The 26,846-nt window shown below is 34.9% G+C and overlaps 1 protein-coding gene across 7 annotated transcripts in view; it reads left to right on the top strand.

Annotated features, from left to right (window-relative positions):
• Positions 1–26,846, top strand: part of LRFN5 (leucine rich repeat and fibronectin type III domain containing 5) — a 242,905-nt gene that overhangs the window by 196,682 nt on the left and 19,377 nt on the right. The gene's annotated exons all lie outside the window — the stretch shown is intronic.

The following is a 26,846-nucleotide window of genomic DNA, read 5'->3' on the forward strand; positions in this document are numbered from 1 at the left end:
GAGGTGAATTAGCTCACAAAATTCCTGAAAATTTAACAGTTGTCTTTCACAAATCAGTGAGGGCCATCTCCATCTAGCACATGATTGGAGTAGGAGATTGGGTAGAAATTCGAGGCCATCCTGGCAGGAATTACTTAGGAAAAAAGTAGCAGTTTTGACATTTCTGTTTGAGTTTATCTCCAATAGTATTTTAATAGATATTATATCATTTTATTTTTATTGCTGTTATACTTTAACACTCCCTCACTGATTTCACCATATTAAAAGTACTTGTTGGGGCACCTAGCTGGCTCAGTCAGGTAAGTAAACACCTGAATCTTGATTTCTTCTCTCCTCTTATTTATGCTGGGTCTCTTTTACATTGTAACTAAACAGTTATCACATCAGTCATGCTACTCTACCTTCCACACTGGGTCTTGGAGTCAGCTACTGTGGTTCCCAGACACAGAAAGATACATGGGTTGTACATGGGAATGGTGTAATCATCATACATTCTTCTGCTTGAATCTTGTCCAAGAAGTCCAGAATTGACTCCAGGACTATGAGTCCAGATAGTTCTTACTGCTAGCATCACCTTAGCATAATAACAGCTTTCTAAAAAGAATATAGCCTAGAATCTCTACTATGGCCCAGAAAACAAAGCAAAACAGGACATTCAAAGGCATAATAAGACACATAGCATAAAAAAAAAATCTTGTACTCTTCATACAGTAATGAACACCAACAAAAAACTTGCTTTTATTGCATTTGCCTTATTTACAAAATAATTATGACTATTTCAAACACTACAAGGGCTTTAGAAGGAAAAGTATGATTTTCTTTCCCAATCTTAGCAGTTTTGTTTTCCACTTATATATTTTTAGATCTGTTTCTACAGAAGTACAAATTAATATACCCACATAGAAAACATTTTTAATATAAATGGATTCAGCAAAAGAGATTATTCTGAAACTAATCATTTTTCATTAACATTTTATTATGGACATTTTTCTAGAGTATACACCAAGACTTATAACATTTTTTATGCAACTGTTCATAGATACTTTTTCCATGTTATATTTAATAACTTTGCAGGAACTGCTATTGTAAGAATTAAATGAAGAAAGGGAAAGTTTCCTTTTCATTTCCATTCAACTTTAGATAATTAAGGCAGTGACCCCAATTTGCCTCTTTTGGCTCACACGCCCACCCCTGTGTCTAGGGCAGGCAGGCAGAGTACTGTGACTAGTCATTTCCCCAGGACCACCTGGCATGGACAGAGGTGGTTCTCCAGGAGACAGAGCAGTTCTTTATGGATACGGAGGAAGGAATGCTTGACAAAAGCAACAGACATCTACTACAAAATGAAATCTCTGCTAGTACATATTGAAATATAATTAAAGACAATATACTTTTAAAGAGTGTTTTAAAGCCAAGTATCCCAATATTGTCCTTTATAGAAAAAACAGAATTCTGTTCCATGGTCCAATCCACACTGCACTGAGTTTTCAGGTCTCTAGTCTCTTTTAACCTATTTTTCCTATTTTTCATCAAACTTGCATTGACTATTTTAACATCTGTTAATGATGATGCCCGAATTAATTATTACCATGATGTTTGCCTAATGGTGATTTTTCTAGCTGTATTATTTTTTCTACATTTATCAGTTGGCATTCTACTACAATAAAAAATACCATTTCCTTCTCCCCCACTTGTTTATATCTTTATTCATTTCTATTAGTGTTATCAGAATTGACTCTTGGATTCCTGTTTTATTCAACTGACTATAATCTAGTGCTATCATATCTAGTTTGATGTTCAAACATGTTTTGAGCAGTAAGGTTCTAGCCAATTAACAAATACTGCACTGCATTTTTAATGAATGTTTGTGTTTTTTTTTTTTTTTTTTTCACTAAAGTTCTCTGAGGAGAGGGACCTTGTTTCATTCATCTCTAATTCCAGTATCTGACAGAAAACTTGGATTGTAGTAGTGGTCAACAAACACTTGTTGGATGGATAAAAAAAGGGCTGCAACAGCTCTCATGTGAATTACTTTTATTTTAAATGTTTACTGAAGTACAACCAGAAGAATGCAAAAAGTGAATATACAGCTCAATTAATTATTACAAAGTGAAAACCTCTGTGAACACTGCCTTGTCAAGAAAAAGATTGTTGCCAACACTCTAGAAACTCACCTCATGCCCTGACCAGTCAGTAATCTATCCTTCCTCTTCAAAAGTATCTTGACTTCACACTATGAATCATTTTTGTCTGGTTTTGTAGTTTATGTGGAAGAATCATCTAGTATTTTTGTGTGTTATCTTTTTTGCCTAATATTATGCTTATCCACATTTTTACATGTTAGAAGTGGTCCAATTCATTGTACCTCTTGTATAATGTTGAACTATATGAATACGCATGAGTTATGGACATTTGAATTCCTTCTGTTTTTTTTTCACTATTGTTTATAATACTCATAAGAATTTTCTAATACATGTACATGCCTCTTAGTGCTTATGAGCATATATTGGTGTTGGATATATGCCATGTGTGTAAAGGTTGGGTCATAATATATATATGTATGTTCCATATTAAGTTGAAAATGCCAGGTCATAATTATGCAATTTACCAACAGGGTACAAGTGTACCTATTGCTCCATATTCTCACCATGCAGAATTAGTGTTACTGTTTTGTTGGTGGTGGTGGATAATATATAGGTGTGTAGTGATGACCCATTGCAATTTTATTCAGCATTTCCTTGATGGCTAATCTAGTATAATACTTGTTCATATGTATATCGGCCTTTAATGAGCTGCTTTTAGTAAAGTGCTTATTCAAATCTTTTTACTTATTTTTTATTGGTTTTATTTTTCTTATAGAGATTTATAAGGATTATTTACATAATTTGAATATGAAATCTTTATTATTATATGTGTAGCAAATATCTTCTAGACAGTTGCTTGCTTCTACATTGTTTTTATGGGGCCCAGTGTCATACTCTTTTAATTACCACAGCTTTATAATAAGCCATTCTATTTAATAGGATAAATCTACACATCTTGTGTTGGTGGTTGGAGTTTCAATCAATGGTACTTTTTGGAATATTGAATCCTCTAGTTTTTTTTTTTTAATTTTATTTTATTGTGTTATGTTAGTCACCATACAATACATCATTAGTTTTTGATGTAGTGATCCGTGATTCATTGTTTGCATATAACACCCAGTGCTCCATGCAATACGTGCCCTCTTTAATACCCATCACCAGGCTAACCCATCCCCCAATGCCCCTCCCCTCTAGAACCCTCAGTTTGTTTCTCAGAGTCCATAGTCTCTCATGGTTCATCTCTCCCTCTGATTTCCCCCCTTCATTTTTCCCTTCCTTCTCCTAATGTCCTCCATGCTGGTCCTTATGTTCCATAAATAAGTGAAACCATATGATAATTGACTTTCTCTGCTTGACTTATTTCACTTAGCATAATCTCCAGTCCCATCCATGTTCATGTAAAAGTTGGGTATTCATCCTTTCTGAAGGCTGAGTAATATTCCATTGTATATATGGACCACATCTTTATCCATTCATCTGTTGAAGGACATCTCGGCTCTTTCCAGAGTTTGGCTATTGTGGACATTGCTGCTATGGTAGAGCCTGGGGTGCATATGGTCCTTCTTTTCACTACATCTGTGTCTTTGGGGTAAATACCCAAGAGTGCAGTTGCTTGGTCATAGGGTAGCTCTATTTTTAATTTTTTTGAGGCACCTCCACACTGTTTTCTTTTTTTTAATATTTTTTTATTGTTATGTTAATCACCATACATTACATCATTAGTTTTTGATGTAGTGTTCCATGATTCATTGTTTGTGCATAACACCCAGTGCTCCATGCAGAATGTGCCCTCTTTAATACCCATCACCAGGCTAACCCATCCCCCCACTCCCCTCCCCTCTAGAACCCTCAGTTTATTTTTCAGAGTCCATCGTCTCTCATGGTTCGTCTCCCCCTCTGACTTACTCCCCTTCATTCTTCCCCTCCTGCTATCTTCTTCTTCTTTTTTTTTTCTTAACATATATTGCATTATTTGTTTCAGAGGTACAGATCTGTGATTCATCAGTCTTGTACAATTCACAGTGCTAGACATTGGGGAGGGTATGTCCACACTGTTTTCTAAAGTGGCTGTACCAACTTGCATTCCCACCAACAGTGTAAGAGTGTTCCCCTTTCTCCACAACCTCTCTAACACTTGTTGTTTCTTGCCTTGCCAAATTTTGCCATTCTAACTGGTGTAAGGTGATATCTCAATGTGGTTTTGATTTGAATTTCCCTGATGGCTAATGATGATGAACATTTTTTCATGTGTCTGTTAGCCATTTGTATGTCTTTTGAGAAGTGTCTGTTCATGTCTTTTGCCCATTTTTTGACTTATTTGTTTTTTGGGTGTTGAGTTTGAGACGTTCTTTATAGATATTGGATACCAGCCCTTTATCTGTAGTGTCATTTGCAAATATCTTCTCCCATTCTGTGGGTTGCCTTTTTGTTTTATTGACTGTTTCCTTTGCTGTGCAGAAGCTTTTTATCTTGATGAAGTCCCAAAAGTTCATTTTTGCTTTTGTTTCAGTAGCCTTTGGAGATGTATCTTGAAAGAAGTTGCTGTGGCTGATGTCAAAGAGGTTACTGCCTATGTTCTCCTTTAGGATTTTGATGGATTCCTGTCTCACACTGAAGTCTTTCATCCACTTTGAGTTTATCCCCCCTAGTGTTTTTATTAACTTCTTTTTAATTCTATATTTTATTTATGTTTGTTTGTGTTTTTCTTATGTCATTCTCCTTAAATGTAATCTTAAGTATTTGACTTTTTTCCTGCTATCTGCAGCTTTAGCTTTTCTTTCTACGTTATCAGTTTTCAAGTAATAATAGTTTTATTTCTTTCTTTCCATTATTTGTAGCTTTTATTTGTGTTCTTGTTTGTCTTACCATCTAGAACATCTAGTACATTGTTAAACAAAAGTGGTGATAGTGGACACATTCTCATCTTGTTATTTTCTGAAACAGAAGTCATTCAATGTTTTATCATGAAGAATAATATTTTTAGGATACCACTTATCAGGTTAAGTACTTTCCATGTATTCCTAGTCCTGAAAGGTTTTTTTAATCAAATTGGGTGTTGAATTTTATTAAAATCTTTTATGTTTTCTATTGAAATTGCCATGTTTTTCTCTTTTACTGTATTGAAGCATTAGACTGATTTTGAAATATTAAGAAAAAATCCTGAGGTCAATCCAAACTCATCATTATGTATTTTCATTTTCATTACATATTTTCATTTTCAATCCAAACTCATCATCACATATCATTACTGTACTTACTTTAATAATAATATGTTAAGAATGTTTGTGCCTATGTTCCTTAGTGAGATCAGCTCATAATTTTCTTCTAACCACATCCTCATCAGTATTTAGCATTAATGCTATGACTTCATGATATAAATTTGAGAGTGTTTTATTTGTTTTTATTCTCTGAAAAAATGCATAAAATTGCTATTATTTTTTCTTTACTTGTTTGGAAGTATTAATCAGTGACACCATCTGTGCCTAAAAGTTTCCATGTAGGAGGATTTTAATTATGGATTCTACTTCATTAATTGTTATAGGAATATTCAAATTTTATTATTTTTCTCATGCCATCCTTGGTAATTACATTTTTATAAAAATTTGTCCATGTTATGTAAATTTTCAGATATATGGCCCCAGTTGTTCTAATAGCTTCATATATTTTTTATTTTTATTTTTTTTATTTTTTTTAAAGATTTTACTTATATATTTGAGAGAGAGAGCACATGAGAGGGCGGAGGGTCAGAGGGAGAAGCAGACTCCCTGCTGAGTGGGGAGCCCGATATAGGACTTGATCTCGAGACTCCAGGATCATGACCTGAGCTGAAGGCAGTTGCTTAACCAACTGAGCCACCCAGGTGCCCCAGCTTCATATATTTTTTAAAAAATAACTTTATTGGGGCACCTGATTGGTTCAGTCAGTTAAGTTCTGACTCTTGGTTTTGGTACAGGTCATGATCTCAGGGTCGTGAGATTGAGCCCCATGTCAGGCTCCGTGCGCAGCACAGAGTCCACTTGTCCCTCACCCTCTGCTCCAAGCCCCACTTGCTCTTTCTCTGTCCTTCAAATAAATAAATAAATAAATAAAATCTTTAAAAATTAATAACTTTATTATCTCCAATGGAGTCCCTTTTCCTTGCCCTAATCAGCCTTGATAGTAAGTAATTACTTTTTTTAAGATTTTATTTATTTATTTGAGAGAATGAGAGAGAGAGAGAGAGAGCGAGAGAGAGCACATGAGAGGAGGGAGGGTCAGAGGGAGAAGCAGACTCCCTGCTGAGCAGGGAGCCTGATGCTGGACTCGATCCCGGGACTCCAGGATCATGACCTGAGCCAAAGGCAGTCGCTTAACCAACTGAGTCACCCAGACACCCGTAAGTAATCACTTTTAATAGTTATTTTAAATACCATTGATTTGGTGATCTTTTGAATTATAGACGTATTTTTCATTTCAATAATTTCTGCGTTTGTCTTCACTATTTTCTTTCTTTTCTTTTCCTTGGGCTTAATTTGCAGTTTCTTCTAAAACATCTTAAGAGTGATGATTAGTCATTGCTTTTCAGTCTTCTCTTCCAAGTATGTCTTTAAGGATATATATTTAACTTTTAGATATATCCCCCAAGATTCAATATGTAGACTTTTCATTATCATTTAATTCAAAATATTTTCTGATTTGCATTCTTAGTTCTCTTTTGACCCATGGGTTATTTAGAGTGTGCAGGTCCATTTCCATACATGTGCATATATTACAGATGTTTTTCTTATTAATTTCTTGATTAATTGCTTGTGGCCAAAAATATTATTCTCAATAATTCTAGTCCTTTGAAATTTTTGCATACTAGTTTTAATGCAAAAAATTTTGTTTTTTTTTCCTTTTTTTTATTCTGTTATGTTAATCACCATATATCACCTCATTAGTTTTTTTGTTTTTTTTACTTTTTTATTGTTATGTTAATCACCATATATTACATCATTAGTTTTTGATGTAGTGTTCCATGATTCATTGTTTGCGTATAACACCCAGTGCTCCATGCAGTACGTGCCCTCTTTAATACCCATCACTGGCCAACCCATTCCCCCCACCCCTCTCCCCTCTAGAACCCTCAGTTTGTTTCTCAGAGTCCATAGTCTTTCATGGTTTGTCTCTCCCTCCGATTTCCCCCTTCATTTTTCCCTTCCTGCTATCTTCTTCTTCTTTTTTTTTTTTTTTAAACATATAATGTATTATTTGTTTCAGAGGTCCAGGTCTCTTTCTTTTTTAAATATTTTGTGTTCAAGAAATGTATTTTTCAGTTGATGCACAAGTGTAATATGTATGTGTATGTGAAATGTTTCTTAGAGCAACTAGCTGTGTTTTCATCTATTCTGTATCCTTACTGATTATTTTCTCTGTTTATTCTGTCATACAAAAGATGGTGGAGTATTAACTAATACCTGATGATTATGACTTTATGTTGTTTCATACATTTTGAAGTGATATTATTAACAACATCATATAATTTTATCATTTGTACATCTTTCTATTGAAGTGTATCTTTTCCCTAATAATGTTTTTAACTAAACATTTACATTTTCTGATAGGACTATAGATATACTTTCTTCTTTTAGCTTTTACAAATGAAAGCATTTTTTTCATCTTTTCTTTTCAGCATTTATATATTTTTTTAAAGATTGCATTTATTTATTTATTTTAGAGGAGTGGGGGAGAAGCAGAGGCAGAGGGACAAGCCGACCCCGAGCTGAGTGCGGAGCCCAATAAAGGACTCCAACCCACGACCCTGAGATCATGACCTGAACCAAAATCAAGAGTCTGATGCTTAACTGACTGAGCCCCCCAGGCGCTCCAGCATTTATATATTTTCACATTGTATATGTATCTCCTGTCAGCAGCATAAAGTTTAACTTTTAAATTCAGCAAGACAAACATTTTCTTTTAATTAAAGTATGCATTTGTTTGCTAAGGCTTCTGCAACCAAAATGTACCACAAACTGGGTAGCTTAAATAAGAGAAATTTATGGTCTCAAAATTCTGAAGGCTACAAGTCTGCGATCAAGGTGTTGGCAGAGTTGCTTCTTTCTGAGGGCTCTAAGAATCTATACTTCTTGCTTACCTTCTAGTGGTTTGCTGGCAATCTTTGATGTTCCATGGCTTGTAGAAGCATCACCCTGAGCTCCGTCTTCATTTCACTTGGTGGTCTCTCTATGTGTCTGTTTCCAAATTTCCCCTTTTTTATATATGAATGCCAGTCATATTGGGTTAGGAGTCCATCCTACTGCAGTATGACCTCAATTTAACTATATCTGCATTAACCCTATTTCCAAATAAAATCATATTCTGAGATATGGGGATTAGGATTTCAACATATGAATTATAAGGGAACACAATTCAATGTATAACAAAGCATCTACCCCATTTAAATTTCATGTAATGTAAAACTGATGGATTTTGGTTTAAATATACTAAATATTTATATGATTTTATATAATTAAATTATATATTATATTATTAGATTGATATTTGTATGATTTATATGATTATGCTGAATAATATTTATATTTATGATTTTTCTTCTCTTTTAACTTTTCTCATATCTTTTTTTGTAACTTATTTTATTGTACAGCACATATTCTTAATTTATTATAAGAAAACTAAATCAGTTATTTTACCACTTTTCAAGCACCAAACCACCCAACATTTAAATATTATTTTCTTTGTTTTGACAGAATTTTACTTTTCCATTTATTGAGTTTTAAATACTTTGTGTACCATAATTTTGGAACAGTTTTATTGAGATTCACATGTCACACAATTTACCCACTTAAAGTGTTCTCCCTAATTGAAGGTCATAAAGATTTACTGCCATGTTTTCAGTTTGATAGTTTTAGGGCTTACATTTAGGTCAATGAGTTCATTTTTGTGTATCAGGTAAGGAAGTGGATTCATTCTCCATCTTTTATCTTTCTCTCTTCCTGGGAAGTCGGATGATTACAGATTGTGCTAACAGGCCTTCATATGTTCTAGCAGACCAGAAGGACAACACCTCTGAAGGAGGTCCTCATCTTCTGCAGGCTCAGAGGGGATATGGGTGAGAACCAAGTTCAGGTTATCATTGTAAATGTTGCAGTCACTGCCACTATTAAATGCTCTACTCTTTGCTCTCTGCTAGGAAAGGCATTTCACCCAAGTCATGGTGTATCTGAACATAGCCTAAGAATTTCCAGAAGATACAAATAAACTGCATGAGCATGTTGATCAGACTTCCTTGGTACCTGTTCTTATTGTGTGGCTGCTTCATCTTCAATCCACCCTGATAACCCCATTCAGGGTTTCTTATCATTATATAAGATAAGAGAAAAAAAGCCCTGCATTTTCTTGCTACCTCTATCATGATGTTATAAATTATATGGAAAAATCAATATGAAACAGAAAAGCTTCCTTATGGGGCATATCACATAATCTAAAATTATCCCATCATTAAAAGGTTGCGTTTAAGTGATGAAGTGTGAATGTACCTGATTTTAATATTTGAACTCTAAGAACACTAACATAGACAACTACCCATGTTGTCTCTCAAAAGATCAGTGAGCAATCATAATGAATCCAGAATATGACCTAGATCATATTATTGGATAAACGGTTTTAGATCATGATATTTTATGAACCAAGGGCTTTTATGTATGTTGTTGCATGTATAGGTAGACTTATACTTTTTAATAGCACTATAACTCTTGATAATTTACTTAAACCTTTTGTTTTTTAGTTTTAAAGTGATTATAGTAATACCTACAGCATATCATTGTGAATGACATTTGATATAGTACACACATCAACAAATCTGTGTTTATGTACACAGTGGAAATAATGTTTTATTCTAGGTACTCTGATTTTTTAAAAAGTTAATTTATAATTTATATAAATCAAAATCTCTATACTTCAACCTATTTTTAATTCCATCCTATTTTTACTCCTTTCCACTCTTTTTTTCCAGAGTGCCAACTAAATTTTATCAGCATGGAGGTCAAGTCTGTAATATGAGTCTACATTGGCATTGGTGCTTACTGTATACATCATCCAAGCTATTCTCAGATAATAGCAAACCTCTATATTAACATGTGTTCAGATGTTTTATCTTTGCCATTTTGTTTGATGATGAATTGACTGATGAATCCTCTCATACAGATTCTTTATACTTATAATTCCTCACCTTTCCTGCCTCTTTTCCTCCCTTTCTCTTTCCATCCACCCCACCTACCCCAAGCTTCTTGGTGGTGCTCTTTTATGCTATTTGGGTGTATTACTTGATGTTTCCTTTGTCTTTGATATATAGCGTTTTTATACATCTCATGCCATGATTGTTAAGACAACTTTTTTGAGGAAAAATGTCTTCCAGGGATCCAGATAGTAAATGTGAGACAGTGTGAATGTTTTAACTACAATTTCTTTTTATATTCACCTTGGAGATATTTTCCCTGTATACACATTTGCCTTTGTACTATTTCTCTAGGCCAGAATATTTTCAAAATATTCCCCTATGGGGGTGCCTGGGGGGCTCAGTTGGTTAAGTGGCTGACTCTGGATTTCAGCCCAGGTCTTGATTCCAGGGTCCTGGGACCGAGCCCTCTGTCTGGCTCTGCACTCAATGAGGAGTCTGCTTGAGGATTCCCTCTTTCCCTCTCCCTCTGCCCCTTCCCCTGCTCATGCTCTCTCTCTCTCTTTCTAAAATAAATAAATAAATCTTTTAGAAAAATCCTCCACTATGACTTAAAAAAAAAGGCAACACCAAACTAAGTATATGCTAGGGTACATTATAAAATATATATATTTTTCAAGACATAGACCTTTGAAAACTCATAAGGTAGGACTTTTCTTTGTATTTTCTTTATTTTCTGTTACCCCTTCATTAGTGAATGACAAGGTTCTAAATAAGTGACCAGGGAAAAGAAAGAACAATGGAATGTACAAAGGGATTAAGCCATTGCAAGACAAAACAACAACACCACAAAAAACAAATACCTCATTGGCTAGTATTTTAAACTTTCATGTTCCTCAAGCTTAGCACTGTTCCCGGCATAAAGAAAGCAAGCAGCAAATGGTAGCCACAGTATTAATAGTTCTAAACTTAGCGGTGATAATAGCGGTAGTCGTCATTAAATCATGTAACAAAATCTGAATAAATTCTTAACCCTCTGACTTCTCCAAAGATCACAGACAATGAGCTCCTGCTCTCCAGGAGCTCACTAACTAATGAAGCATGGTATAAATGAAATATGCCATGCATGGAATGTATCTTTGGAGCACATCCCCCTTCACTCCTATGATACTTCTCTTCCCTTAGTGGTACCCTCTTGGCCGAAAAGAGAAAAATTACTTCAATAAAGACTATTATTAATCACAGAACACTTTGACTACTTTTTAATATCCTAAGCATTTTTAAACATTTTTTGTGAATTATATCATTCATACTAAAAAGTGCATAAAACATATTTGTATAGTACAGTGAGTAATTATAAAATGAATATCCATAGAGCCTCCTTCTCATTTAAGAAATTGAACATGTCAGTACCCCCGGATGTCTTATCTGTCCCATAGAGACCATATCCAACCCCTTCATGCCTCACAAATAAACATAATCCAGATTTTTATGTTAATCACTTATTTGCTTTTCTTTATGGTTGTATCACTGTTTGAATATGTCCCTAGTTTTTCAAATTTATATAAATAAATTGTGTTTATTCACATGTCTTTCTTTTTTTGTCAACATTGTATTTGTAAATAACATGCTGCTCCCTGTAGCAGCAAATCAATCATATTCATTGATTTATAGTATTCCTTTGTTTAAATATACTCCAATGTATATTTCCATTTTACTATGCATGGGCAAATGAGTTGTTTCCAGTTTGGGGTTATTACAAATTATACTGGTGAGAACATTTCTCTACATATCTTCTGAGCCCATGTGCAACACCACAGGTCCTTGAGGAAGTCTCTGTTTTCATGATCAGAAAAAGCTCTCAAGGCAGAATTGTTTTTGAGAAGTAAGTTTGTTTCTATGGGATTTTATGTTTTCTAAAATTTAATCTAGTATGCTTCACTGCCTTGTTAACTTTATGGAGATATTTTTTTAAGCTTTTCATTAGTATTTCATTCAGCGTTTTTATTTATAGTTAATGAAAGGAACCATATTATTTAGCCCCACATTATAGGAATAAGAATTCTATCAAGTATTATAGTTTTAGTTTAGGTTTTTGTTTTCAAATTGTGATCATAGTGCACTTCGAAGTTTACATCCTACTTTTTCACCTAAATATTTTGTATTACTTTTTTATTGCTGTGGCATTACAATAAAAGGCTTAAAACAATACACATTTATGATCTCAGAGTTTTCATAGATTAATCTGGGTATATCTTAGCTGATTCTTATATTCAAGGTCTCATAAGTGTATTAAAAAACTGTTGGCTAAATTAAGTTTTCATCTGGACGCTTAACTAGAGAAGAACAACTTCCAAAATTCCTCAAGTTGTTGGTAAAATACATTTCCTCTCTGCTGCTTGGAATATCTAACTGAGAGGAAAGCAGGAATCTTTTTATAAAGGACTCACCCTCAGAATAATCTTTCTTTTTATTAACTCAAAGTCAAATAATTAAGCATCTTAATAACATATGCAACATCCCTTTACTTTTACCATATTCTATTGGTTAAAAGCAAGTTGCAAGTTTTTGCTACACTCAAGGGAAGGTTAAACCAGGAAATATATACACCATGAAATGGGAATGCTGAGAACATCTTAGAATTCTGCCTACCATACATTGTAACATGTATTTTCCTATTATTTTTTTAAGATTTTATTTATTTATTTGAGAGAGAGAGAGAATGAGAGATAGAAAGCACGAGAGGGAAGAGGGTCAGAGGGAGAAGCAGGCTCCCTGCTGAGCAGGGAGCCCGATGTGGGACTCGATCCCGGGACTCCAGGATCATGACCTGAGCCGAAGGCAGTCGCTTAACCAACTGAGCCACCCAGGCGCCCATTTTCCTATTATTTTTAACTATCAAAGATTTTTCATGACTGTATTGCATTCAAACATGAATTATAATTTACTTGAACACTAGATTATCATGATATATTTATGTTTTAATAGCTATATTATGCCTAATTTTTTTAAAAAGTTCACTTTGAGTATAGTTGACACAAAATATTACATTAGTTTCAGGTGTACACAGTGATTCAACAAGTTTATACCTTATGCTGTGCTCTCCACAAGTGTAGCTACCATCTGTCACCATGCAATGCTATTATAATATCACTGATGGTATCTCCTACTGTACCTTTTATTCCTGAGCCTTATTTATTTCATGACTGGAAGCCTGTATCTCCCACTCCCCTTCCTCCATTTTGCTCATTCCCCCACTCTCCTCCCTCTGGCAACCATCAGTTTATTCTCAGTATTTATAGGTCTGATTCTGCTTTTTATTTATTTGTTTGTGGTCATTTTGTTTTTCAGCTTCCACATTTAAGTGAAATCATATGGTATTTGTCTTTCTCTGATTTATTTCACTCAGTATAATACCCTCCAGGTCCATCTATGTTGTCACAAAGAGCACAGTCTTGTCCTTTTATGGCTGAATAATATTCCACTCTCTATATATACCACATCATCTTTATCTGTTCATCTACAAAGGGATGTTTGAGTTGCTTCCATATCTTGGCTATCATAAATAATGCTGCAATAAACATAAGGGTGTATATATTTTTTTGAATCATTTTTTCATTTTCTTGGGATAAATACTCAATAGTGGAATTACTAGATCATACTGTAATTCTATTTTTAATTTTTTGAGAAGCTCCATACTCTTTTCCACAGTGGCTGCACCAATATACATTCCCACCGAAAGTGTATGAGGGTTCCTTTTTCACCACACCCTCACCAACACTTGTAATTGTTGGCTTTTTTGATTTTTGCAATTCTGACAGGTATGAGGTGATATCTCAATGTGGGGGTTTTGATTTGCATTTCCCTGATAATGAGTGACGTTGAGCATCTTTTCATGTGTCTGTTGACCATCTATATGTCTCTATTATGCCAACTTTTTAAGGTTTGGAAAGCTCTAATCATATCTGAAAAATATATGGGCCTCAGTTTTCTTAGTTATAGAGCAGTGGTCCTTAAAAACTGGAAAAAATGAGGAGTAGCTGCATTATAAAAAGTACTACTTGATGTCTAGCTAGCTCTGTTTTCAAAATCCTAAAGGCAAATACTAGACACTGGATTCATCTTATTTAATAAATGTTTGTGCCATGAGCTTTGACAGGTGACACTTGGAAAAGAATCATAAATCAAAAAATAATTATATTTTGTTAACAAATAAATAACAATGAAAAATGTCCCCAAATTTAGACAAGAGAGTGCTATCAAGAAATTTAAAATAATGTATTTCCATGGTCTGCAAACCAGCCATATCCATCATATCCTTCAGGGATGGCATGCTTATAGATTTTAATACCAGTATCTTGTTTATTTCAAAGTTTATCTAGCTTCAAAAAATAGATTATCTCAAACCAAACTCATTATCTCTCATCACATCCAAACTTCTTTTCCCTCCTATATATGCTTCAAACTTTTTCTTTCCTATATAGGCTCTATATTATAGTCAATGTAACCTGATCCACCGAAGCCAAATTGAGGAAGTAAGCCAACACTTGCACTTACCTACCGTTGTTTACATGTATAAGTTTATTTTGAGCTACCAGCCATATTCCACTAACCTATATGTCAATGTTTATACCAATATCACATCTTAATTATGTATCTTTGGAGCAAGTTTTGGAATCAGGAGTGTGTGTCCTACAACTTTTTGTTTGTTTCAAAACTGCTATGATCATTCTGGGTTCCTCACATTTCCATATGAATTTTAGGAGCAGCGTATTAATTTCTGTAAAAAAAAGCAGCAGTTATATTGAATCTTTAGGTCCTTTAGATGAGTATTGCCATCTTAAATTATATCTGAAGTTAATATATTTCCATAAAAAAGAAATATTTTTATATTTCATTCACATAATCAGAGAATATTTGTGGTTGACCCAATGCCTGAATTTTATAAAATGTTCTGTGGTTAGCTTGAAATAATTAATGAACTTTTCAAACTAACTTACTATCAAGAAATACCCCAGGGATTGACTACTGATATATGATAGATGTATGCTAAATGTGTTGACTCACTTAGGTCATCATAAAATATTGTTTTTAGCAATGTTGTGGGGTTTGTTATAGCCCAGAAAATACCAGCCAAAAATCTCTTAATTAATCAACAAGGTTTATAGTCATATGACTCATTGCTAACACATATAAATTGGTATTAAAGGAATCCAGGTTAGTTTTAAATTTTTTTATTTTACAAAAAATATGTGCTCACTACATATAATGTTTTAAAAATATTTGAAATATCTATAGACATAATTGAATGCATGATATGTTTCATCCTACTCATTTTTATTATATTCATATTTGGTACTTTAATGTTTTTAAAATCATACTGGAACCAGCTGAGACTAGTTTGGCCATGAGTAGTAGAGACTTTTCTTAACAGTCGTTTAAATATGATGGAAGATAATCCACGACTGATAGAGCAACTCCGTGATAATCAGGAATGCCCTTCCATCATCCTGACTCATGACCCCCATCTTCAAGGTTACTTCAATGTACAAGTTAGCTGCTAGAGTTCCAGACAGCATGTCCAAATTATAGTTGAGAAGAAGGTAGATGGACAAAAAGACAAGAAGGGTACATCCCATGTCAGTCACCTCCCTTTAAGCAGCTGTCTCTGAAGTTTTTGTCACCATTTTCAATTACACCTCATTGGAAGAAAGACTCTCATGATTATATCTCCCTGCAAAAGAAGCTAGAAAATAAACTTCATTCTGGGAAGAAATACAACAGGTGAAAACTGGGTTTCTGTTACTAAAGAAGGGAAGAGTAGATATTGAAAACGTAACTAGTACACACACACACTCATATACATATGCACACATATAGATAGACATATAGCCTGGGATGTACATGAATATATATGTATATATATACATATATATATATGTGTGTATATATATATATATATACACACACACACACACACACACACACACACACACATATACATATATATACAATGGTTATCCTGGTTTGTTTTGTTTGTCACTAAATACCCGCTTTGCTGCTGCTTCCACTCATGGAGCATTTATCATGAATTGGTCATTTTGTTTTACACCTATCTGCAGGCATGGGCTAGCATAGTGTTGCACTGAAAGTTTACAAATCCAGAGGCATTTACAAATCATGCAAATTTTGCTTAAGATTTTCTTAGGGAGTCTAAGAGGAAACTGCACTGCCCAAGATAAAATAAAACATACAATAACAATATCCTATAATGTTCCTAATTTCTCACTTCTTTGACAACTCAAGGCAGTTGTATCAATCAGGGCAGTGAATCCCTTGTCAAGAGCCTGCCAATATTGGGCTCTTCTCTTTCTCTCTCTCTCTCTCTCTCTCTCTCATTTGTTTCAAGTTTTTATTTAAATTCTAGTTAGTTAACATACAATATTGATTTCAGGAGTAGAATTTAGTGATTCATCATTTACATACAACACCCAGTGCTCGTCACAGTAAGTACCCTCCTTAATCCCTATCACCCATCTAGCCCATCCACCACCCACCTCCCTCTATCAACCCTCAGTTTGTTATCTATAGTTAAGAGTGTCTTATATTTTGCCTCCCTCTCCCTTTTTTTCCTCTTATTCCCTCATTCTATACTTTATGCTTTTCTCCAGCCTCCAGTACCCTTTTTTTTTTAATTTTAGAGGACGTAAAATTCTAAATGTCTACTAACTCTAGCAATGTGTGAGAATATCTCTTCATTGTATTGTCACCAGCACTGACATTGTAATTTTAAAACTAATTGTTTTACAAATATAGTATTTTTATTCACATTTTAGTTACTAAAACTTTGAACACTTTCTCAGTTACTAAATAGTTGGATTTCTATCTTCACTCATTCAACAAATATTTACTTAGAACTGATTTTGTGCCATTTTTTCCCCTAGGTGTTGAGGATGCAGTGGTGAACAAAAGATAAGATGATGAAAAATCATAGCAATAGACATGATCCCATCATGTATATATTCTTCCTGTATAGTGTACAGGATTATTAGTGAACTGGATTTGGTATATGACAAAAAGAGACGTAATGTATAATTCCAATATTCTGGGTCTGGACTTTGAAAAGGACTAGGTTTTAGGGGCACCTGCCTGACTCAGTTGGTAGAGCATGTGACTCTTGATTTTGGGGTCATGAGTTCAAGCCCCACGTTGGGTGTGATTACTTTAAAAAATGAAGTAGGTTTTAAATAATTATAGAGAATTACTATTGTAGCAGTAAAGCAGATTTGAGAGAGAAAATTAAGAGCTCAGTTGCAGACATGTTAATTTTGAGAGTGTTAGAAATCAAAGTGGAATGGATAAGTGACAGTTTAATACAGAAAGAGAATGGTCCAGGCTTCTAAGAAACATGTCTGTATTCTTTATTCCGTTATCTCTTAAATTACAATTTTTATATAATTGGGCATGGGCTTTTTATGTAATAATACTATCATGTTACTTTTTGAAATATGAATCATGTCAAATTGAAATGATCATTATGTTATAAAAAGCAAAACAATTTTAACACAAAAAGGAGAATCTAATAAGACTGGGAGTGTGGGTGTGTTTGAGGGAGATGGGAGGGAAGGAGAGAGGGGAAAAGAGCGGGGCAGGAAGAGAGAGAAGGAAGAGAAAAGCACACATTGCTTTCAGGGACATAAAAGCTTCCATATGGTCTCAGTTTGTCAAAACATTTCTGTAGGAATACTGCCGGAACTTTACACCCACGCATATTTAGTATTTAAACCCTCAGTAAATTCATTACTTCCTCTGTATATGTGTATGTCTTTCTTTCCTCTCCATTTTTTTTTTTTTTTAGATTTTTCAATTAGATTTTCTATCGGTGATAACCTGGCTTCCTCAATGCCCACAATAACATCAAGAGAAAGTATAAACCACATTTTTTTTTTTCTGAAGAAGTATCCAGATTTCTAGATGCCTGAATTGTGTCAAATAGCATCTCTGTGCTGATCATCCTGTCTCATTGCTCTACCACGGTGCCTCTTTAATTGCTATGGCAACAGCACAATAGAGCCAATATAACCACCAAGACTTGAGACTCGTTACATGAAATGTTAAACACCATTAAGAAACGGAAACATAATGGATAGCGTGATATCTCAAAGGCTCAGAGATTCACCTTTCAGAATTACAAGGAAAAAGGGTAAATCATTTACTAGATTTGAAACGCTGACTAATGGCATTTAAATTTGTGTTATAACCCATTTTATGCCCTTTCAAATTGTCATAAAATCAAGGTGAATCCTGAGGCGGGAGCTGCTGTATTCTTGGAAATTAGGAGGAAACGGAGATCATCTGCTACTTTGCAGTGGCAGTCTAGTGATTTCATTGCATTTCACATCTGTGATAATGTTCCCTATCCTGGACCTTTGTTCTCCCCTGTGTGTATTGAAACCTGATTATCCTGTGATGAGATGCAACAGAAAGAGAAATGGGTGTATGAAATCCAGGTTGGAGTTTTAGATGACTAATAATGTCCTCAAACTTTCACTGAGATTCAGTTTCCTCATCATTCAGTGCCAGTCCGGGCATGGAATGCAAGCTCTTTTTACCCTGATGTTTCCCACAGGCTTGATATTGGGTTGGGGGGGGGTGGCTATGCACTTCAGGTTTAAAGTTGATGGGAAGCAACTGTGTAATACCTTGGCAAATATCTCAGTATCTCAGAGTTTCCTTCTCTGTGACTGTCTGTGTGAAGGCCCCAGCCCTTAAACACTATATGCAGAATCTTCTCCCCATGTGTACTTCCTTCACTCCTTTCTCCTTCCTTTTCCACACAGTGAACTTGTGTTTAATTTACCGAACTGGAATTTGACTAGCCCTTCTTTCATTGCCACCTTTAAAATCCATGCCTCGGCTACTCACCGTTCACATACAAAATGGGTTATCAAATTATTTTGCTAAAGAAATAACCATCTACTCCCCAGATAAATTATACCTATTCCTTAGAGGCATTACTGTCTTAATTAGTTGAAGTTCTAAATATAAACTATCTTACAATTTGATACACACATCACCCCTCCCACTTCGCACATATTTCCCACTTGTATCTGAACATCCTTAAGGAGTGCTTACAATCAACAGAAATTCATTTTAACAAACCACTTGCCACCTGTGCGTGCTGACCCAACTTCAAACTACTGCTATTCTCACTGTTGGGAATCTTCACAGCCTCTTAGCACTGGGCTGATTTAGGCTGCTTTCTCTCCCCAAGCTATTTTCTGCAAGAGAGAATACATTCTCTTTCAGAGTTACTAGTAGTATTAACTCTCAGAATCCATGGACGCTCAATGACATTATAGAGTCTCTGTAGGCAGACTTCCAAGTGGGCCAGAAAAGGGACAACTCAATCCATACCAGTGGGAAAATACTGAGACCTCTTAATACACAGAAATCAATCTCCTTTCTATGTAGTAGAATTTATATTCCTAAAAGAATAATTAGTATTATGGACTTATGTATTTGGGTAACTTCAGTCATGTCTTGACATGCCAAAAAGAAATGAATGATGGTGGTGAAGTGTGTCATTTGGGTTGTCATTAAGTCTCTGTCAAGATGTTCTTAAGTCTCCACTGTAGTAATCTGCTAGCACCTTTTAAATGTAATTTGATTATGAACAGAGACCAAGAAAATAAATGAGGAAAACACTTGATTAACTTAAGGAGTCATTATTGTTAGAATCAACAACCCTTTATGTCCAAGTGCTACAAAATCAGAAAAACACAATACAAATTATATATATATAGCATCATCTTATCCTAGGAAAAGGTTGGGTTTTGGAAATAGATAGATCTCCATCTTAGACCTACCTTATTTTTTCCTTCTGTGTGGCCTTGAAGGGATTCCTTAAGATTTCTTAAATTTTATTTCATCATATAAAATAAATAATGACTTTATATGCAGTTGTGCAAAAATGAAATAGGTTTTGGTATGATAAGTACACTGCACAACAAGTCAATCTTAGCTTTCTGATGTAAGCTAACAAAATTAATATTAAAACATTTTATAAAAGAAATGACATCTCTCTGTGTGGCTTTCGCCTTAATTCTAAAAAATAAGGAAGTGCTAAAATATCTACACATTTACGAATTAGATAGAGCATGACAAATATTCCATTTAGTAAACTGTTTTAAATATGTTATCAGTATCTCAATCTCATTTCCTCATCTATACAATAGAGAGACCACTGCTTCCTTCATGTTACCTATGCTCAGTGAATGGTAAATATTATTTTTTTAAATAATTGTTTGTTTTAGTAACTGGGCTCTTACCTGTACTCCATCAGTGTAAATAATATGGGTTTATGTATACATGGGCCATGTTAAATAAAAAACACATATATGTATACACACGGTTAACAAAAATTACACAGTCCTCAAAGACTCATTTTATTTGTGTAAATTTGAATATTAAAATGTATGTTGACTTAAAACTTTTCACAGTCTGCCTTCTATTGTAATTGTGAATGTGCTTGTTCTGGTCAGATCACAGCCTTCTAAATTTGGTAGATTCTAGCCAAGCACCTTGCCTGTAGTGCAGATGCTAAATAAATCTTGTTGAAGAAATTAGTAAAAGAATGAGTGGATACATGCATGAATGAATAAATACTTAGGAATTTTGCTGGAGACTATTAAAATCAAAGATCAAAGGATAATTGTTCAAGGTTATAGTTGCCTTGTTTGGAGGCTTGAATTTAGCATGTTCAATAGTAGTATCCTCTGTAAATGTTTTAGTAGAGAAAAGAGTGATAATGTCCATTTATAGCCCTTGGAAAAAATAAGCAGAAAACCTAAAATATTAGAAATGAATATCAAATGTGTTTCATTATCTAAACTATATTATAAAATATCCTTTGCAGCACTGTGACCATTTTGACACATCCTAACACAACTCCTCAGTGTCAATAGACATCAGCTTCTGTTCCCAGGCATTAGCCTGGGCAAAGGGACACTAATTGAATTGGTAGAGCTCCATTGAATGATGGCAAGGCAGCTCCTGAGGAGTCCAATAGCTTTCCTTTAACTCAACATATAAATTGGTACCATATTGGTTTCTGCAGAGAATAGATTATGCTCTCAGTTGTTTGTAAAATCTAAGTTTGCTTGTATATCCTGTTCTAGTTGCCAAATAAATACTGATTCTCTTGAGCATATGTTGTGTAATAGCCATGGGCTAAAAGGAGGATGCAGTACTGGAAAATCATTTTCCAGTTTTCTGTGATAGACTCTTCTTTGTAAATGTGTCACTTTGTGTCTGAAAAGAATTAGCTTGAAAGAATATATAATGTAGAGAAGTGTAAATATTATTTAGAGAGCTACAGCTGTATGACTATTTACTGAGTTATAGCCCCACTCAAATATTATTATTAAAAACAGATCTGTGTTGTTTGCATTTAACCAGTTAGAGAAGGCAATAGAAAAATGTTTTAAAAGAGTTTAACTTAACTAGATAAGAATGAGGTTAGTATGTTTGATGACCTTCATAAATTTTTAAATCATGAAATCCAGCAAAACGACAACTACTCTGCTCTTCCCTTCACACTCATTTTCCTCAAGTGGTAAGATATTATTCTAATAAATATGTCAATGATTAGTTTGTGAACTTGTAGGAAGTGAAAGCTGTTTCTTTACATGATTCCTTATCTTCCGTTTTCTAGAAATTTTGAAATCTCCACTCTGCCCTAAGATAACTTGGGGAAGGTCATTAATCATAATTCATATGACTCTTTCATTACTTACACGCCTCACTTTAACAAAAAATAAACATAGAATTAAGAAAGTGACCCACATTTTATTCTAAACTTAATCTTAATTTCTAAATCACCATATGGGCAGTGAAATCATATCAGTCAGTATATATGTTGATGAAGTAAATCAGCTTATGAAATAGGATGCATGATTTGAGTAAGAATGGAATCAAATCTTTGAAGAGATATGGCGGAACTAAGAAAATACCTCTTTCTAAAATATGACTAAATTCTGATTAGCCACCAATAATGTGTCACTTTATAAATTCTTCTTCCTTTGGACCTGGTATTTGGAAACATAGTGGAAACCCAGATTTCCTTTTTTAAACTTAATCATAGTTGATTATTGTATTGAAGTACACTTGACATAAAATGCACTGATATTAAGTGGATGGTCAGTGAATTGTGATGAATGTATATACCTGGACATCGCTATTTCAAATAAGATACAGGCTATTTCCATGACCCCCGACCCCCAAATTTCTTTGTGTTCTTTCCCATTCAACCATCCTCCAACTAGGCAATCACTGGTGTGATTTCTATTACTGTAGATTAGTTTTGCCTGTTCTAAATGCACATGTACTTGGAAGCTTACAACATGTATTGTTTTATTTCTGAAATTCCTCTGTTATAGAAAATGTTTTTTGAGATTTGAGTTAGTTTGATGGGTCTGTCATAACAAAGTACCACAAACAGGGTGGCTTACACAGAATTTTATTGTCCCACAGTTCTGGAAGCCAGAAGTCCAAAATCAAGGTGTCTGGCATATTTGGTTCCTTTTGAAAGCTGTGAAAGAGAATCTGTTCTATTCCTCTCCCCTAGATTCTGGTAGCCTTAAGCATTTCTTGGCTTATAGATAACATTCTCATTGTGCTTCCACACTCTCTTCCCTTTGTGCATGTCTGTCTTTGTGTCCAGATTTCCTCTGTTTATAAGGACACAATCATACTGGAATAGGGTTTGCACTAATCCACCTCCCCTTAATTTGATAATCTGCAAAGATCCTATTTCCAAATATACTCACAATCAGGGATACTAGAGATTAAGACTTCAGCTTTTTCTTTTTGATCAAGATATAATTGGCATATAACATTGTATAAATTCAAGGTTTAAAACATGTTGATTTGATACACATATATTGCAGTAAGATTACTACTATAGCATTAACTAACACCCGCTATCATGTCACATGCTTATTTCTTTTTTTGTGGTGGGAACATTTAAGATGCAATCTCTTAGCAACTTTGATGTTTATAATGCAATATTGTTGTCTATAGTTACTACACTGTGCACTAGATTTCCAGGACTCATTTATCTATTAGTTGTAAGTTTGTACCCTCATTCGACATCTCCCCAGTTTCCCAACCCCCCACCCAGCCCCTGGTAACTACCATTCTATTTTCTGTTTCTTTGAGACAATTTTCCTAGGTTCTCTATATTTTCAGATAAGAAAAAATGGGGGAAGAATTGGGGGAGGAAAAGAAAGTTGAAATGAATCTTCCAGGCAACCCAGACTTTGGAAGAATGATAGGTAAGAATCAGAAGAGCACAAGGAAAAATCAGTCACTCAGGGCTTCCAGCTATAAAAAGACTTGAGAGAGGGAATGGAGACCTCAGTCCTTTTCTTCCCATACAGGTATGTCAGACTTTCAACCACAGAATGTCTGGGGTGGCATGGTGAGATACAAGAAACTTCTTAGAGGAAACCTCTACCTTCATAGAATCTAGGGTAGCTCAATTGCAGCCAAAAGCAAGGAAATGCAGGGATGAGGTGAAAGATCAAAGAGCACTCATTGGCCACCAAAAAAACCTGGAAGCAGAGATATAAAGTTAGCTGAGTTCTCCAAATGTTTGAAAATCAGATAGTTCATCTATAAAAGACAGATTTTTAAAACCATCCTATTGTTAACATCCCATGTCTTCCCAAATAGCAAATGTTCAACCACGGTCTCAAGAAGCTGCAGTGAACTGAATTATGATAATACTGTAACAAATGACAAATTGAGATAACTGCACAGCATGGAATGCAAGACTATAGAACTCCCAAAAGATAACATAGGAGAAAACCTAAATGACCTCGGGTATGGTGATGCTTTTTTATGTACAACACCTAAGACATGATCCCTGAAAGAAATAATTGATAAGCTAGATTTCATTAACATTAAAAATTTGAGCTCCACCATAGGGCGCCTGGGTGGCTCAGTCGGTTAAGCGTCTGCCTTCGGCTCAGGTCATGATCCTGGGGTCCTGGGATCGAGTCCCGCATCGGGCTCCCTGCTCTTTGGGGAGCCTGCTTCTTCCTCTCCTCCCCACTTGTGCTCTCTCACTATCTCTGTCTCTCTCTCTCAAATAAATAAAATCGAAAAAAAAATTTAAAAAAAAAAAATTTGAGCTCCACCAAGGACAACATCAAGAGAATGTGAAGACCAAGGACAACGTCAAGAGAATGCAAAGACAAACCAGGGACAGGGAAAAATATTTGTACAAGACACATCTGTTAAAAGACTGTTATCCAAAATATACAAAGAATTCTTAAAACTCAATAATTAAAAAAAAAACAAAACCATAATTTAAAAATGGGCCAAAGACCTTGACAGACACCTCAACAAAGAAGATAAACAGATGGCAAATAAAATATGAAAAGATACCCCACATCATAAGTCATCAGGGAATGCAAATTAAAACAGTGAGATGCCGGTACACACCTATTAGAATGACCAAAATCTGGAACACTGACAACATCACGTGCTGGCAAGGTTATAGTGCAACAGAAAGTCTCACATTGCTGCTGGGAATTATGGTGGAGCCACTTTGGAACACAGTTTGGCACTCTTTCAAAACTAAATATACATGTAATCTTACTATACGGTCCAGCAACCACACTCCATGGTATTTACCCAAAGGAGTTAAAAACTTACGTCCACGCAAGAGCCTATACACAGATGTGTAGAGCAGCTTTATTCAGAGTTGCCAAAACTTGGAAGCAACCAGATGTCCTTTAGTAGGTGGATGGATAAATGAACTTTGGTACATACAGAAATGGGTTATTATTCAGTGCTAAAAGGAAATGAAATATTAGGCCATGAAAAGACATAGAGGAATATATTATTAAGGCATATTATTAAGTGAAAGAAGTCAACCTGAAAGAGCTACATACTATATAATTCCAACTATATGATATCCAAGAAAAGGCAGAATTATGGAGACAGTAAAAAGAAAAAAGTCAGTGATTGCCAGGGATGAGCTGGGGGAAATGAATAAGCAGAGCGCAGAGGACTTTTAGGACAGTGAAAGTACTCTGTGCATACCACAATGGTGGATATTTGCCATTGTACATTTGTCCAGACCTGTAGAATGTACGACACCAAGAGTGAACCCTGCTGTAAACTACGAACTTTGGGTGATTATGATGTGTCAAAGTAGATGCACTGATTGCAGCAAATGTCCCACTCTGGCAGGGATGTTGATAATGGAGAAACCTGCTGTGGGAGCATTTGGTATATAGGAAATCTCTGTACTTCCCTTTCATTTTTGTTGTAAACTTAAAACTGTTCTAAGAAATAAAGCATTAAAAAGAAGTTTGTTAAGGGGAACCTGGGTGGCTCAGTCGATTAAGTGTCTGCCTTTGGCTTAGGTCATGATCTCAGGATCCTGGTATTGAGCCCCATGTTGGGCTCCGTGCTCTGCAGGGAGTCTGCTTCTCCCTCTCCTTCTGCCCTTCCCACCCGTTCCTGCTTACTTTCTCTCTCTCTCTCTCTCTTTCTCTCACTCTCAAATAAATAAATTAAAAATGTTTGAAAAAAAAGAAGTTTGTTAAATTTTTGAAAGGTAGGCTGGTTTTTCCCTACCCCAATTTATGCTGGATAGGTCCTCTTATTTACTTTTCTGTTGGGTGTGGACGTCAGGGGACATCTATGGACCTCTTCCCTTCCATCAAAGACTACTGCTTTCTGGAATATAGTTACCGTAAATTTATATCCTCAGCATTTTGAGGGCGCCTGGGTGGCTCAGTTGGTTAAGCGACTGCCTTCAGCTCAGGTCATGATCCTGGAGTCCCGGGATCGAGTCCCACATCGGGCTCCCTGCTCAGCAGGGAGTCTGCTTCTCCCTCTGACCCTCTTCCCTCTCGTGCTCTCTATCTCTCATTCTCTCTCTCTCAAATAAGTAAATAAAATCTTTAAAAAAAATAAAAATATATCCTCAGCATTTTGATCTTGTTATTTTTTTTTTAAATTGATGTCCAGCTTATCCAGCTTACTTGATTGCCAGGCTGCAAATGATGTGGGGTTGGTTTTTGTTTGTTTGTTTTGTAGCTTTTAATATCCATACCAGAAGTACTATTTATAAACAGATTAAAACACAGCAAAAATATTTTATATGTACCAACAGATATACCATTTCTGTTGTTTTTCATCCATTTATAAAGATTTAAGATTCCATCTGGTACAATTTTCCATCAACCTGAATAGAATATTCTTTATATTTTCTTATAGTGCAGCTCTTACGGTAATGAAACTCTCAGTTTGTTAGTCTCAAAATGTTTTTAATTTACCTTCATTATGAATATATAAGCCCCCACCCAGGTTGACAGACTTTCTTTCCTTGAAATGCTTGAAATATATTTTTAATTGTCTTCCATTTTGCTTTATTTCCAATGAGAAATCAGTGAGAAGTCAGCCATTATTTTTTATTTTTTTCACTTTATCTTCTTGTAATGTGTCTTATTTCTGTGCTCCTTTTAAGATTATTATTTTTTCCTTTGGTTATCTGCAATTTGATTATGATGTGTCTTGGTATAGTTTTC

This window comes from Callorhinus ursinus, unplaced genomic scaffold (genome assembly GCF_003265705.2).
Source record: "Callorhinus ursinus isolate GAN/ISIS: 27379988/994484 unplaced genomic scaffold, GSC_fseal_2.0 scaffold8, whole genome shotgun sequence".
Taxonomy (NCBI): domain Eukaryota; kingdom Metazoa; phylum Chordata; class Mammalia; order Carnivora; family Otariidae; genus Callorhinus; species Callorhinus ursinus.